The 17,246-nt window shown below is 33.6% G+C and overlaps 1 protein-coding gene across 1 annotated transcript in view; it reads left to right on the top strand.

Moving 5' to 3' along the window:
* Positions 1–353: 353 nt before the first annotated feature.
* Positions 354–17,246, top strand: part of LOC143255216 (uncharacterized) — an 87,081-nt gene continuing 70,188 nt past the window's right edge. The window contains exon 1 of the mRNA XM_076510513.1: positions 354–665. The gene's annotated coding sequence lies outside the window, so the exon portion shown is untranslated. The remainder of the gene's footprint in view (positions 666–17,246) is intronic.

Below are 17,246 nucleotides of genomic sequence, written 5' to 3'. Positions count from 1 at the left end.
TTTATTTTCACGTATCAAGATAATTCACGATCCTAAGAAAAATATTCCAGTATTCTTTCGTGACGTCTTCATTTTCAACTTTCCTTTAAAATATGATTTTGACATTCCATCCAAGATTGAACCTAGTTATTCTGATTATTAAGTCTCATATAATTCCGAATTATTCGAAAGGATTCCTCTCACTTTCATAATACTAACAACGTTTTATCGATAGCGAATTCATGATGAATGTTTGAGGTCATTTCGCTAAAGAACGCTCCACGGTTTCCTACCGTGCACTAGCCGTGCGCAACTGATTCCTGATACAGAACGTGGTATCGGCCGCTTGGCTGATATTAACGACACATGCGCTGAACAGTAACATCCTAGCTGCAACTAGCTAGAATTGTCCCTCTACAGTAGATCCAGAGGCTGTTTATCCAGCGATCGAAATATTTTGGCGAAGTATCTGGAAGACAGCGTGAGCTCTGTAGCCACGAAGTCTCGATGGTCCAGGACTATGACGAACTTCGAAACCACATTTTCACCATTACCAAGGTCGAAGATGTCATTTAACAAAGCAAGCTCTTTGTACCCGCCTTACAAGATAACCCACATGGTTAGGATAGTCGGAGAAATGTTGCTGTAAACGTCAAAGGAACTTTTCTATTGGACTTCAATTTTAGGTATGCACGTTAGCTTTTAGACTTATAAAACGCATACAACAGATTTCATTTTTAGGAAGACCCTAAATTCTTGATTTTGTGTAGGAATTTCAACCCACGTTCTTATTTTCCTGTTGAGTATGAGGGCATTATAATTACCTTATAGCATCTTCTAGTGTATAAACGTATTTAGGGTATATAGATCGTTTCATCTATTAATGTGTCCGCTTTGAGAATTATTCAAATTTAATATTTTTATTAATTAAACAACATAACTGTTTGCGTCATTTGATAGTCTGTCAGTGGATGGTTTCGAATTAGCATATATACTAAATTAGCACGATTATTGTTCGCTGAAATATAGTTTTGTGATATTTTGTAGAAGTAAACAAGTAAATTTTACTGAAATTATTTAATGATATTACAAGAGTGCAAAGTTTTATTATGTCGTCAAATTCGAAAAAGTCTGAAATGATCGCCTTTATTAACTTCACAATTTTGTATTAGGGCTAGCAGGTTCTGAAAAAACAAGAGTTACTGTTGCTCTAATTTACCAAACTAATAACTTGGAAACGATAGACACTTAGTATTGTGATAGTGTTTTCTTACAACACTCCCAAAAGTTTCTTTTAGCTTTTTCACAAATTTTTGTTCATCGCCTCTATGGTCGAATTCATTAAAATCTAAATAAATAAATAACTGGCAATAAAAGGCATTCAATAACAATAACAAATTCTGAATGTGAGCCACATCAAATTCATTATTAGTTGACCAGACAAAACATAAGTTTAATGAATTTTACATGGTCTAATAGATATAAAACTGATAAACTACAAAGTACACATCATTACAAATTCCTTAACTAAACACAAACACTTATATATGTATCTATACACGTACACAGAATCTATATCAATATAGACATGGAATAAAATTATTTACCTCTTTGAGGTTCTTAGAAAGTTATACTGGCTATTCAAATACTTTATTAAAAAGCCATTACTAAATTCGACGTAGGTTTTGTTGGGTTTTTTTGAAACATGGTAAATTTATTGTAAAAAATTGAGGCTTTTAGTAGATTTCAATACGTTGCATACTGCTTTTAAGTTACACTAACATCTTTCTATACAGAACTATATACCTGGTATTCGCCGAAAGTGAAAATGTATTGTTGTTGAAAGAAACATTTTGTAAAATGTGTTACTTGATTGCGTTCATTCAGTGAACAAAACGGGAACTCAGTTTTCATTCTTAACTATTCTCGTTGGTCTGAAATAAAGCATTGAAACATAATTTAAGAATAATTAAAACTTTGAGAGTAAAAAAATATAATGGTTTTGATTTACTTAGGAATAGGTTCAGTACAAGGTATTCTAAACAAAGAAACCTTTGGTAATGACTTTGATATACTTAGAAATAGGTTCAGTACAAGGTATTCTAAACAAAGAAACCTTTGGTAATGACTTTGATATACTTAGAAATAGGTTCACTACAAGGTATTCTAAATAATGAAACCTTTGGTAATGACTTTGATATACTTAGAAATAGATTCAGTACAAGGTATTCTAAACAAAGAAACTTTTGGTAATGACTTTGATATACTTAGAAATAGGTTCAGTACAAGGTATTCTAAATAATGAAACGTTTGGTAATGACTTTGATATACTTAGGAATAGGTTCAGTACAAGGTATTCTAAATAACGAAATCTTTGGTAATAACTTTGATATACTTAGGAATAGGTTCAGTAAAAGGTATTCTAGATAACGAAACCTTTGGTAATAACTTTGATATACTTAGGAATAGGTTCGGTACAAGGTATTCTAAATAACGAAACCTTTGGTAATAACTTTGATATACTTAGGAATAGGTTCAGTACAAGGTATTCTAAACAAGGATCATAATGTACAGTTGTTTTTTTTTAATTGGTTTAAAATATTCATAATGGGTCAAGGAAGATGAGTAATAATGTATGTAGAGAGAACATCGTACGCTTTTAGAAGATACAAAATACTGTAAGTTATGGATGTGCAGCTATATTAATAGACTAACTATTTTCTTTGATCTGATGCAATAAATAGAAGGATACTTGTATACAGTGTAGTACATCCAGCTATGTCATTAGACTGAGTATTTCCTTAGATCTGATGTAGTAAGTAGAAAGATACTTGTACACAGCGTAGTACATTTTATTCTGGGAAGAAAATACATGTTTTTCGCAGTAAAAACAATTTAATCATAGAAATATAAGAGGTTAATTTCCAACTTTAAGATTTGGTTGGCATTAACGAAAGAGAAAAGTGTTTTAATACTTTGAGCTGAAATTTTGTGTATTGTGCCTACAAAATCAAAGATAAAGTTTTGGAAAAGAGGCGTGAGGCTAGATGAAGGTTTTCAAGTTCTGACAGACTTCTTCAGCGCCTCGACATTTTAAAATCAAATATCAACACGAGATGCTACACTGCAAGTTGGATCTCTGGTTTTACTAGCATCAAACTATATATTTACACTATAAAAAATAATAATCTTCTTCACTCTGTCTCTCTCTATTTCTATCTATCTTTGTGTGTGTATATATATATATATATATACTTAAAACAGCTGACTAAAAACTGAATTAAGAACTATGGAAAACAAAATTTAATTGAAATACGCAATCAAATGTAACGTTCTAGGATGCTATTTTTCACGCTTATGCTTTATGGAAAAAATCATATTTTTCGCAACTCTTATACATTATATTGAAACAAACTTGTTCTCAGTGGCTCTGCGATAAGTCTGAGGTCTAGTAACGATAAAAACCGAGTTTGAAAACCCGTGGTTGGCGCAGCACAGATAGTTAATTGCGTAGCATTATGCTTAACAAACAGGAACAGAAAAATTTGAAAACATACTAAAAAAATATTCAAATAGAAGCCGTTGATTAAATCACTCCTGTTATAAATTACGTATAGAAGACTGAAACTTTATATTTTACTGTCCTTTTGAATATTCACACGAATAAATTACAGAGGAAAAGCCCTTAAAACGCTCAAAAATATATAACGCCACCACAACCAGTTTTACTACCAATGCAGTGCTGATTCATTTAGGTCTAGTAGTAAAAACCGTTTGTGGTGTTAAATTGTACTTTTTGTTGCCACTATTTACAAGAAAAAAATTAATTAGAAATTTTTCTCAGTGAACTTTTTAAAACTTTAACTTGAATGAAAATGCTTCTCATGTGTTCTGATATTGTATATGATAAAAACATTAAGAATATTTTGAATAAAACCCAAAAACAGATAAAAAGAACTTAAACTGAAAACCTGTGTTACCTAATGAAAAGTTTTATTTTTTTCCCATATTTCTGTGTGTGTGTGTGTGTGTGTTTTTCGTATAGCAAAGCCACAAAGGGATATCTGCTCAGCCCACCGAGGGGAATCGAACCGCTGATTTTAGTGTTGTAAATCCGGAGACATACCGCTGTACTAACGGGGGTCATTTCTGAATTTTCGAATAAAACTATGCATTAGCCATCTTCTCATAACCTTCCCTAACATTTTACTGATATAAAACGGTAAAGTTAGAAAATTAACAACACTCACCCCAACTATTATAGTGCTACCTTTATATGACTGAGTAATGAGATTTGAAAGTCACTCGTTTAGTGTGTGCACCGATTCAAAGTTCAAATGGCGTTTTTGTAGCAACGGATTCACATTTCACGCCCTCTGGCTATGTCATACGTTTTATTTAAACTTAAAACTCTGCAATTACATAACTTGATATAACAGAATAAACATAGAAATTCTGTGCGTTACACGATTAAAAATATTTTATATTTTTTGTGACCTATATAGTAAACAGACACACATAAAATTGCATTCTTTGTTACTGAGTTCCCCAGTAGCATCGCGCTTTGCGAACTTCTAACGCTAGAAACAGGGTTTCGATACCTGTGGTGGACAGATAATAGATAGTTAGTTGTGGAACTCTCTGCGTAATTAAAAATAAAGAAACTCTGATAGATACAATTCCAGTAACAATAATGTTTTATATATAATTCTTTTTTGATTGTTTATTTGTAGTAATATTTCTTATCTGTTATCACATATGTAATACATAATTTTATTTTCTCGTATTGTTTGTGTAGGGATTTCCATAAAATACTAGAAGGGCTATCTGCAAATAGCCCACCCAACGCCCCAAAGTGCGAAGCAAATTTGCGTTTTAGCAGCAGTGTGAGATGAAAAACACAAAACTATGGATATATTTGCAGTTTAAATACGCTAAACACTTGGCGAAACCTACGGCTTATTTTGTTGCATAAAACCATATAGAAAATATCTTAATCTTTATACTACAAAAACTTCTTTAGACAACACAGGAGGGCCAGGCGTGGCCAGGTGTTTAAGGCACTCGACTCGTAATTCAAGTCCCTTACGGGTCACGGGTTCGAATCCCCATCACACCAAACATGCTCGCCCTTTCAGCCGTAGGGTCTTTATAATATGACGGTCAATCCCACTATTCGTTGGAAAAAGTAGCCCAAGAGTTGGCGGTGGGTGGTAATGACTAGCTGCCTTCCCTCTCGTCTTACACTGCTAAATTACGGACGGCTAGCGCAGATAGACCTCGTGTAACTTTGCGCAAAAATCCAACAAACAACACGGAAGGCTCTGACGAAAAAAAACACATAAATAGTAAGGCCATCCACAATAAACAAACAGAACTCTTAGTTCAAAACTGAGAACTTACAACGCTAAAAATTGTGTTTCGATACCAGAGATACGCAGGAAACAAATAACTTATTGCATAGCTTTGAGTTTAACAACAAACGAACATGGGTGACATTCTAACATGAAGTGCACGCAAATGAATATGCTCACTGTAGTATTGAAACAAATTAATTAACAGGTTATTTACTTATTTTGTACAGTCCTATCTAGGTTTCCCTTACGATTATCGATTCATCAGTAGATCAGCCATGTCTCGCAATTACAAATGGCAGCATTATTTAATCGTGGTATTTTCATGCCAAGCTGGACGCGTTCTGTTTGTTGGTAATACGTATAAATGTTTAATAATAAATGTTTAGGTATAATCTCAATTAATAACTATCCCAGTCATTAGATTTTGGAAACATTTTACTTACGTGACTTCCAAATTGAACATAAACGAAATATTTTCTAGAAGCAAAAGTCGTTAATACCTTTGGAACATAATACTTTGTTCTTTGCCTTTTTTTACAGGCTTAAGAAAGTTATTCAAATACTTTTATCAATAGAAAAACAAGATCTGCGGAGAAAGTGAACTATAAGTAACTTAAAAAAATTGAAAACGAAGAAACTAATCTCTGTGGTTAGGTTGTTCTATGACAAAATGTATAATTTGTGCATTGAATTTTCAGGAAAAATCTTCTAAACTGCAGTAATTAACAGTATACCTTAAAATGAAGCTATGACAACTTGAAGATATCAGCTTAAGTAACTATCTGGAAATAGCAATGGAATAGGATTCTAAGCTATATATGTATTGGTATGATTAGCAACTCAAATTAATTAATACAGTGCGAGAGCTTATAACTTTAATTACAAACTACCATTAAACACTACAACCCTGAGGACATAACAGTTTATCTTGAAATAGATGTATAGTTTAAAAAAAACATTTTTTTTTTCTGATGCTACTTCTTCTGCAAAGATAGTTGACAATGAGACAGTTGAGTTTGAACAATTTATGCTAAAGAAAAAAACAACATATTTTGTCTAGTATAACTAGGACGTTTTTGGATACTCATGTTCACCCAATCTCTACAAGTGTTTCTCTGTTAGATCCAGCTCATCTACAGATACACTAAAATGAAGGCAGTAGTTAGTCAGTGAAAGCCGCCGCTTACTCTCTAAGTTTTTATAATTGAACAATTTTGATTGTCTTTCCCGTAAAGCTTCTATGGCTCCAAAGTGCGAAGCTTGTTTTAGCAACAATGGGGCATGACCAAAGATCGTCACGTTCACAGTTCTACATTCTAACCATTACGTCACTCTAGGGCCAGAAAAGTCCTAGATATTGCCCAAATAATAATTGTTTTCTGATAGCAATACGCAAGTACCATTGCAAATATGACAGAATAAGGAAAATGTTAGGAAAATAGGCAGAATATGTAGTTTTTGTTTCAAGTAAACAAAAAAAAAGCTTAGAAAGTCACCATTATATGATACACACATACACACGGTCGTGATAATTCGGGTCAGTAGGCTTTCATGCAGTGATGATTTCGGCTTTTCAAAGCTATGGTAAAACTGAACACAGTTTGAAATATATTGATTAACTATGGTTAGCAAGTTTCACTAAACTAGTTAGAAGTTTTCCACCACAGAAGCAGTTTTGTTATTGTTTTTTACTGTTTTATAATTTCCTTGTCACACAAATAATAACTCACAGTTTGAGTTTAGAACATGAACGATTGCAAACATATAAAAGTCAATATTGTATTTCATGATCCAACGCTATTTCACTTATATCATTGCTATGATAGTCCAGTGGTCAATGGTCTAACCTTAGCTTGAACATAATTTTAATGCAGTTGCTTGTGGCCCAAAGCCAGTTTGTAGTTCAGCTGCTAAGCAGCCCAATAGTATAAACCGGTTTATCGTGAAACTCGGCAGTGTCTCAGAAGAAGGTTTGCTTGTTTGTTTTTAAATTTCGCACAAAGCTACACGAGTTTAAGACTGAAGCTAGTCATAACCACCCACCACATATACTTGGGTTATTCTTTTATCAACGAATAGTGTGATTGGTCGTCACGTTATAACATCCCCACAGCTGGCGGGAGCATGTTTGGTGCAAGTTGAGCGCCGTAATTACTTAGTCATGCCGGGCCCAATTATTAGAGTGAATGAGGCTGTAATGTTTGTATGTAAGTACTCAATGCTTTGTACACTATACAATGGATGTTTTTAGGGATTCAACCCCTATAGTATGTATAAAGTGAAGGAGTAAAAAATAAGTATAGATAATATTAAATTTTATTACACATATTCGTAGAATAAGTATTTTAAAGGATACAAAGATTTATTTAAAGCGATGTTATAGACGTATGTTTCCTTGAAACAGGCTGCTTTTCTACTGGTAAAATTTTATAAGCGTTAGTCGTGGTTGTGTCTTAGTCTAGGTATATATTTGCCCATTGCTATATATGCATTATATATAGATAACGTAGTTACACAGAAACTATGTTTTAAACTAATGCTATCAAGTAGTCAATAGCTACAGTAAGTCATCACGAACCGTGTCAACTAGTTGATAGCTATGTTTATTATCATTACATTGTTTGAAATTAACATCCATAAAAAATAATCTTTTGCACACAGTTGAGCATAAAAAAGTCAACAAACAAAAATAAATACAAATGGGAAACTTAAAACTCTGCAAATATAGATTTAAAAAGACACGCAAGTAAACAAAACTGGAGTTACTGCTGACATTCTTTACTCAAACTAAAAATCATTATCTTGACTTCACCAAATGTAATTATAGGTAACAACATAGAGCCAAAGTAGACGTTTGCAGTTTGAGTAAATAATGTTTACAGTATTGTTTGTTTACTTATATAAAGTAAACAATATCGAGTAGTCTAACGTTGTGTTACACATGCCTTTGATATGATATCTTTCCGAATTTTAAGTATGCCTTCTATCAGATATTACTATATAAGAAAAATATCATTGTTTTACTCAAGAGTCAATGAGAGTTTTTCCTGATGTCATCAGAACGCCATATTCTATCCCTGAAGGACCTTCTGAGAAATATATATACACAAACACAATGTTTAAAACATAACATGCGGTTCCTCCGTACCCATATTATTAACGTAACATACATTTTTCCTGGTAAGGCAATAAGATATATATATATATATGTTTTAAAACAAAAACGTATTATTGGCACTGTTAGCAGTCGGAACAGCGTAGTCAAATTTATTTAAAGATATATAATTGGTAATCGGCGATAATTTTCACCCTCTTCAAAGAACTATCCCAACAATAACCGGTAACAACAGCTTCTACGAATTAGATTCAAAGTAAGTTGATAAATACCAAAGCTGCCAATCTCACGTTTATGTGTGTGTAATACAAGGTTGGCCATAAAACCATTCCTATTCAATATAAACAAAAACGGGAACGTATTTACATTGATAAAAGTGGCAGACTGAATAATGGTAATGTTCGACTGATAGAGTATATAAAGTGTTAACAATGGCGGACTCCGAATAATGGTAATATTCGACTGATACAGCATATAAAGTGTTAACAATGGTAGACTCTGAATAATGGTAATGTTCGACTGATGCGGTGGTAATGTAAACACAATTGAATCGTTAGAATGGTGTATTGCGTTATTTGTAGTTTTACCTATTTTCGCTAGATGCTTACCTTACGCATATACAGAGAAATCTTTCAAATGGTTTATAATATATAAATTAATTTGCTTCTCTAGAGTTTCTTCAACGTCTTATTTTCAGTGTATGTCCACATCTTTTATTATGTTTTCAAGTTGCTTTTGTATAAGTGTGTGCTTAATTACCATAGGAGGGAATGACCTTATAACGAATGTCCAATGACATTACTTTGACACTGTGGTACTTCAATTAGCAGATGCTCTTACTCTCGTGCTACTATATTGAATTTTACGTTTCTTGGATCAAACCATATTTGACTCAAAATGTTTTTATATCACAATTGTCTAATTCACTTAGGAGGAGATATGCTCAAATAAAAAAAGTTTTCTCCTGTTTTTTCTAAGTATGAATCCGTTGAGCGAGAGAGAACGAAAATATTCTGCAAGAAAAAGCTTTTTGTGCTTGGTCATTTCAGACTAATGCAATCCAAATACTGCCAGTTCATATGTTGTTTTTTCGTCTGTACTCTATTGGTTCAGATCATTTCTAAGTATTTTTCCTAAGTTGCGCACATACACAGTCCTTTAAGGTTTGTGAACATTTTCGGTAAGTTTAAATTTAAAGAATCTCTGAAAAATGGTTTTGGTTTCACTTTAAAAATATAGTTTCATTCATTCTTAATTAATTAAACGTTAATGTGTGTGTGTATTTTCTTATAGTAGCGCCACACCAGGCTATCTGCTGAGTATACCGAGGGGAATCGAACCGCTGATTTTAGAATTCTAAATTCGTAGATTACACGCTGTAACGTACCAGCAGGGGAAATAGAATGTTAGATCAGAGGTATCTACGAAAGTTTGGCCAATTTATTTGTTCCATATTTCAAAATAATTCTAACTGTAACAAACATTTCTTATTGAATGGCGTTTGAGTTTGAGTTTAATTATTGTATAATGCGACCGAAAACAGCAAAACTGTACTGGAGCCGTTATACTTGGTCTTTTCAAAAACACTTTTCAACGTCATCAGCTTTAAATGATGACGTCATAGTTGTGAAATATTCTGTTAAGCTAAAACTGTCATATTTATACTTTCAAATAGAGCAACTCAGCGTCATCATGTAACACTGGTGGTTTTGTATCAGTGACCAAACTTTACAGGCTGTAATATTTATTGGTCAATAACTACTGTGTAATGTCCTTAACCTGTCGTATCAATTTATACCAAACAACTAACATGTTTATATATTTTGCTACGCGCAATATGTATTTATGTACACTATGACCCTTTATATATTAACATTTGTATTATTGTCTAAAGTATATTTTTAGCAAATAGATAAATAGACTAACGCAAAACTAACGTGAAGATAATATTTTCGTCACTCTACGAATATCATTGAGTTTTAGTTTGCTTCAAAGCAAATAACAAATACTGTTGGAATTTAAAGCTACTAAATATCGCTCTCTTATACCTACAAAAATAATATATGTCAGACAAATTGAGTTATTTATTTTCTTATAGGTATTCTGTGTTTAGTTAGTTATGTGTGTGTGTGTGTGTTTCTTATAGCAAAGCCACATCGGCCTATCTACTGAGTCCACCGAGGGATATCGAATCCCTGAGTTAGTCATCATCTTCGTAACCAAGATGTGAAAGGGCATGACCTTTCCTTACTCTCCAGTATTAGATAAAGGTTACGTACCAGAAATGTCGCTTTGTAGAGGATTATACTTAATTTACCCTGTTCCGGTGTCACCACTTTCCTGGAGTTGCGGATCTCACTCAAGTTGAGGGGTAGTTTAAAAATCTTTGCAAATTACTGTGAACTTAATTATGTGTGTTTGGGACTCTGAATTTTTGCCCTGACTTAACAACACAATTTTATCATGAATAATGCTCCAATCTTCACCATGCTTCCTACTTCTTCAAACAACAACCGCACTTATATAACGTACTTAGAAATTGATCAATATGGTAAAGGAGAAACGTGTTCATTTATCAATGAAGAATTTGGTTTATCTGTTTATGTGTGTTTGCGTCTTCCGTTCTCTTACAGTCGGTCGTGGTCTGGTAATTAGCTTGCAAAACTGAACATCAAAGTTCATGGTTCTCGTCTCGTTATCGCATTATAAGAATGGCACTCAAATTTCTCTGTTCCATTAGATTTGCATTGAAATGATCACCTTAAAATCAGTTCTGGTTAATAAATTAGCATATTAAAGCTGCAGTATTTTTAAACAGAACCAGAAATCGAGCGCTTTAAAACATTTCACTATTCTTCTTCAAGAAATAGAGATCAAAATTAAGATTTATCCAAGTAAATAAAAAGAGGTTTGCTTTCTATGTAGATGTTAATTAATCAGAACGTTTCCTAAGGTTGTGCTTATTGCATATTACTTGTAGCCTACCCGTCTAAAATAAAAATATCTGAATTCCATGATATTTGACCAGACACTTTGTACTCAAAAACCTGATTTATTTGTTTTCTTTGTTTGTAACGAAATGTAAAATAAATGTGAAAGAAATCTTAAGATCGACTTGAAATTATTTTAAATGCGAAAATGCATTTAATAGTTTGACTTAATGATTACGAAAAGTAATAAGCGATCAAGGAAATATTTATGATATTCAGAAATAAGTTTTCATGAGTGGATACAACAAAAAATATGTTAAAATATTCTTTTTTATATATATAATTCATATAGCCTTCGAACAAAGGAGGCTGCTCACGTCTTTAGCAACAAAAAATACATTTCTTCCAAGGCCTAACTACGTATATCTTAAGAATTGTTTTCTATCTTCATGATAGAATATATAATGAAGTTCAGTGCTCTTCTGTAACAGAATTAACAGCCTTGCCATAGAGATAACACCGATGGTGTCAGTTTGCAATACAGCGCAAGTACAAAACAATAGAAATAGACCCAGCAGAACCTAATAGCTTCGTCTTTTCCATGTTCGAAAGCGTTTGCCTTCAGTACATATGTATGTATAGTAGCTGTGTGGGTAGTTTTTATATAGTGGGTAGTTTGGATAATACCAACAGTTTCAGAGGTGTTCATATTCATATATTAAGTACTGCTACGCAACAAACAATACATTCTTTGAAAAGTATTCATTGTGAAACATAATTTTACTAGCGTCTGCATAGTAAAGCCGCAGAAAAATATACTGATCTGCCTAAAATTATGAATTGTGAGCCTTAAAGTTATAAAAAGAAAAAGATATATTAAAAAAGATCTTGAACCTTTTTGTAATGAATTTGTGATTTTGAAAATATATTGTTTTATATGAGTATTGACTTAGCTCTTATTATTTAATTTTTGTAAACAACACTTCGAAAACTGTGATAATAATTGTAAATGATTGGTAAGAACGGCTATAAGGAAATCAGAGCATAAATAAAGGCAGTTAAAAATGCACTTGTTGAGGTAATCCAAGCAGTCGTCTGACATCCAGCAAATGCGAAACGTACTTTTGAAATGAAGGCCTTCCAAGGTGGTCGAATAATGTAATTTAAACAGTATTTTAAAAAACGCAGTCTCTTTATAAATAGCTTTGATTCTATTTATCTTATTAGGGAAGAATCGATATCAAGTGGGACAGTTTTTTTCATGTTTTATATTTAATATGCTACCCTTTTAATTAGTTACAGAGAGCAGAGATAGTCATTTGTCTGCCTGGTATCATTAATTATTATATTTATGTAAATAAAGCAGAAATGAGCATTTGTCTGCCTGGTATCGTTAATTAAGATACCTATGTATGTAAAGCAGAGATTACCATTTGTCTACCTGGTGTCGTTAATTATGATACTTATGTATATAAAGCAGAATTGGCCGTTTGTTTACCTGGTGTCGTTAATTAAGATACCTATGTATATACAGCAGAGATTACCATTTGTCTACTTGGTGTCGTTATCTATAATATCTATGTATATAAAGCAGGGATGACCATTTTTCTTCATGGTGTCACAAACTAAGAGGAAACGATTGAACCATTCAGATGAGATTTATTATAAGTTAGTTTTAAATATTTTAATATAATCTTTAAGTTGAAGTATCACTGTAAAGTATAACTGTTATTTTTAAAGAACATTTTGAACACTTGATTTTTTTCTAAATCTAACTAATGCGTAATTTAAACTATAAGACAAGCCATTAAATATTTTTATTTTCTTGCCTCTCAAAAGAGTGGTGTGAATACTTAAATTAATGTATTTCACTAGAAAATCTTTAGTTGTTGTTGTTTTTGAATTAAGTACAAAGCTACACAATGGGCTATCTGTGCTCTGCCCACCACGGGTATCGAAACCCGGATTGTAGCGTTGTAAGTCTGCAGACATACCGCTGAGCCACTGAGGGGCAAAATCTTTCGTAATCGACTGTATTCCAGAATTCCAAAACCAGTTTTTCTTTTCAGAATGACTTCGAATTTTCAAAATAAAAGAATCACTACTGTAATTGTTTTCTAAACTGACCAGTCCTTTGTCATACGGTGCTTAGATGTTAGTTATTTTTGCCATTAGCTGTCTTAAATATATTACTCACCCATTACAGCCTCATTCACTCTAATAATTCTGCCCAACATGATTAGGTGGTAGGGCGCTTGACTCGTAAGCTGAGGGTCGCAAATTTGAATCCAATCCCTGTCACCTCAAACATGCTCACCCTTTTAGCCGTGGGGATGTTATAACTGTACGGTCAATCCCACTATTCGTTGATAAAAGAACAACCCAAGAATTTGTGGTTGATGGCAATGACCAGCTGCCTTCTCTCTAGTCTCACACTGCTAAATTTGGGTAGCGCTGATACCTTTCTCGAAACTCAACAAACAAACAAACTCTAATAACTTCCAGTTGGGGTAGTTTTGTTGTGTTCTAGACCTGTTTAAGTCTCCTACCGCCATAATAGTTGGCCCGGCATGGTCAGGTGGTTAAGGCGCTCGACTCGCAATCTGAGGGTCGCAGGTTCGAATTCTCGTCACATCAAACATTCTCACCTTTTCAGCAGAGAGGACGTTATAATATAACAATCAATTCGTTGGTGAAAGAGTAGCCCAATTGTTGGCGGTTGGTGGTGATGACTAGTTTCCTTCTTTCTAGTATTATACTGTTAAATTCGGGACGGATAGTGCAGATAGCTTTCGTGTAGCTTTGCGAGAAATCCAAACAAACAATAAGAGTTCACCACGCTGGCTAAATTATAATATAGTGGTTTTAAGTGAAACGTGAACATAAAAGTGTAATTGAGAATTCTTTTTAATAGAAGATTTGATGTCGGTGCTCAATCAAACATGGTTATATACGCTGTAAACTCACATTTTGTCGGCAGTGAAAGGCGTGATCAAAGCTATTATTAATATTATTGTAACGTAATCTCACACGCATGTCTCTCTGAAAGTTGAAACGGTTTTATACTGTTGTGAGCTATAATTGTTTTATTACTTATGTTTTCGTTCACTAGAGGGAGATTTTTTACACATCTAGTGATTGTTAAAGTCTGAAAATTGACGAAAGTTTATGCCTCTGTCGAATCTCGAAGATTCTTGTAGTGAGTAGAAAATTAGTATATTATATAAAAATGCCATGCCGAGTGAATTAGAGTTCAGTAATCACCTCAACGTCATTTAGTGAGTTAGACAAGGAGAAATAGTGAGTCTGCTCGCCTGTAATTCAATTAGTAAACTAGTAAGTGAGTCACTCAGGCGATGGATTACTGGGGAACTTCTTCAAGTAAGTTTATCTGTGAGCCAGACGTACATAAGTTTCGAAATTATTGTTGAAAATTGTTCTTTATGATTTTTCACCTACAGTGACCGTAGCTTCTATAAAGCATTACTAGAAAAGTAAATTCGTTCTTTTTCGTTACATGTCCTGGACTTTACATCATTTTTAACAAATAATCCAAACGAACTCGCTTAACGACAGATTACGCTTCAACACTGTTGTTGCTAAAACTTGGACTAAACTTCTAGATGACAACACGAACACGAAGTAAGATCGACTACTTGCTGAAGATAATGAAGCAGTAGAAAGACGAACGTGGCCCGGCATGGCCAAGCGTGTTAAGGCGTGCGACTCGTAATCTGAGGGTCGCGGGTTTGCATCCCCGTCGCGCCAAACATGCTCGCTCTTTCAGCCGTGGGGGCGTTATAATGTGACGATCAATCCCACTATTCGTTGGTAAAGAAGTATCTCAAGAGTTGGCGCTGGGTGGTGATGACTAGCTGTCTTCCCTCTAGTCTTACACTGATAAATTATGGACGGCTAGCACAGATAGCCCTCGAGTAGCTTTGTGCGAAATTTAAAAAACAAACAAACAGAGACGAATGAGCAGAAAAAGACGGAAAAATGAAAAGAACTAAACAAAAAATAAATAAAAAGGGAAAGAAATAGAAGAAATATTAGACGCTCTCAGTGACTCAGGGGAACGTTTCTGGACTTACGATCATCAGGTAACATCAGGTCACCTTACCCATGGTTGGAATACCAGAGATATTCCATTGTGTACTTTGTACTTTACAACAATGGAATCAAATAAAAAAATAGAAGACAAGACGGTAAGAGACAGGAATTTAATGAGACGTTTAAAGAAAGAAATTCAGTATTTACAGAGGATTGAAGAAAGACCCTAAAAGCTATTGGTGACGTACAGAGGTGTTACAACAACAATATTGAATAAGTACTTAAAGACATAATTAAAGTGTAGAAAGGCTGTAATGACAAAACGTAAGAAGCACAAAAAAAAATTAGTGGGTAAAAAGGAACATCAGTGAGTAAATACAAATATTAAATCAGCTGAGTCACACTTCTGTGTGTGCCCACGAATTCTAACCTAAAACTCAATTTACTATAAAATATGGGATAAAAAACAATACTTAGTCTACAATTATTACCACTCTTTTTGTTAAGTACAGAAAATATCGGGACCACTCCATTATGTCAATATCAAATACATTTCCAGAATGTAGCTGGCCAGTTCAACAGCAACATCGTTCAATCGAAAAACCAATGGAAAGATATTTTGGAAAGCATATCAGGATCATTTCGAAAAAACACTTTCCGGGTGAATGAGTGAAATATTGAACAGCAACCTTCATCTTGCTGCCCAGTTAAAAGCTTTAACGACATTAAGCAACCTTCCAGCTGAGGGACGTAACTACTGTAAAGCATTAATGGCTGCTTTCTTTATCCAACAATTATGGAGTGACACACTAGAGGGAAGTATCGAATGCCAAGTTCAGGAACAGAGTGTATAGGAAAGAAGAGACATCAGCTGAACTTGCTGCAGATCTGGATACTTCATGTGAAATAATGTAATAATTTGCACATGACCAACTTATAGTTGTTATAACGTACTTGGATATGCAAGTTGGCTAAAGTAGAATAGGTGTACATATATTAGAATGAAACGCTCCAGTTAGTGATATGATTTGAATTCATTAAAGACTTGGATAAACAACAAAAGACAATCTAGAAGTTATGAGATCATCAGATCAAGTACTATTGAAACATCAACTAGAAGTTATGGGATCATCAGATCAAGTACTATTGAAACATCAACTAGAAGTTATGGGATCATCAGATCAAGTACTATTGAAACATCAACTAGAAGTTACGAGATAATCAGATCAAGTACTTTTGAAACATCAGCTTTTATCTGGAGATAATCAAAAAGATAAATTAGACGGCTATGCACAATGAATGAAGGAAATAAACTATAAGACAGTAAGTTTTATGTAGGAAACGTAAACTACTCTCAAAAGATGTAAGAGAAAGCGAACTGTTTTAGATGTGGAAAACATAGACATTACTTACAGTCAATACTTTGTGGAATTAACATCTGTAACGAGCAGAACAGCTAAACCAAGGAAACAAAAGCAAAAGGACGAGTCTCCAAACCCAACTACATAAGAGGAACAAGAAAGAACTAACTACTAAGTGTTGTGTGAACTTTAAGTTATTTCCATTATTAAGAAATATGAACAAAAATTTACATCATGCAGTATTTAAGTGGACAGTAACTTTTTGCAGTACAGAAAAGATGTTTTAGAAACATCAAAGGTGTGGATTTAATATTGTGCATTACTCTGGGTGGAACAATGGAGATACCGATACATTATGCATGTAAAAACGGCTGGTATGGATTGAGAAAATTTTATGTAGAGGAGCGAACAACATTTCGACCTTCTTCAGTCATCTTCAGGTTCACAAAGA

Source organism: Tachypleus tridentatus, chromosome 7 (genome assembly GCF_004210375.1).
Source record: "Tachypleus tridentatus isolate NWPU-2018 chromosome 7, ASM421037v1, whole genome shotgun sequence".
In the NCBI taxonomy this organism is placed as follows: domain Eukaryota; kingdom Metazoa; phylum Arthropoda; class Merostomata; order Xiphosura; family Limulidae; genus Tachypleus; species Tachypleus tridentatus.
Note: the sequence above shows the minus strand (reverse complement) of the source record. Positions and strands in the feature narration are given on the sequence as shown.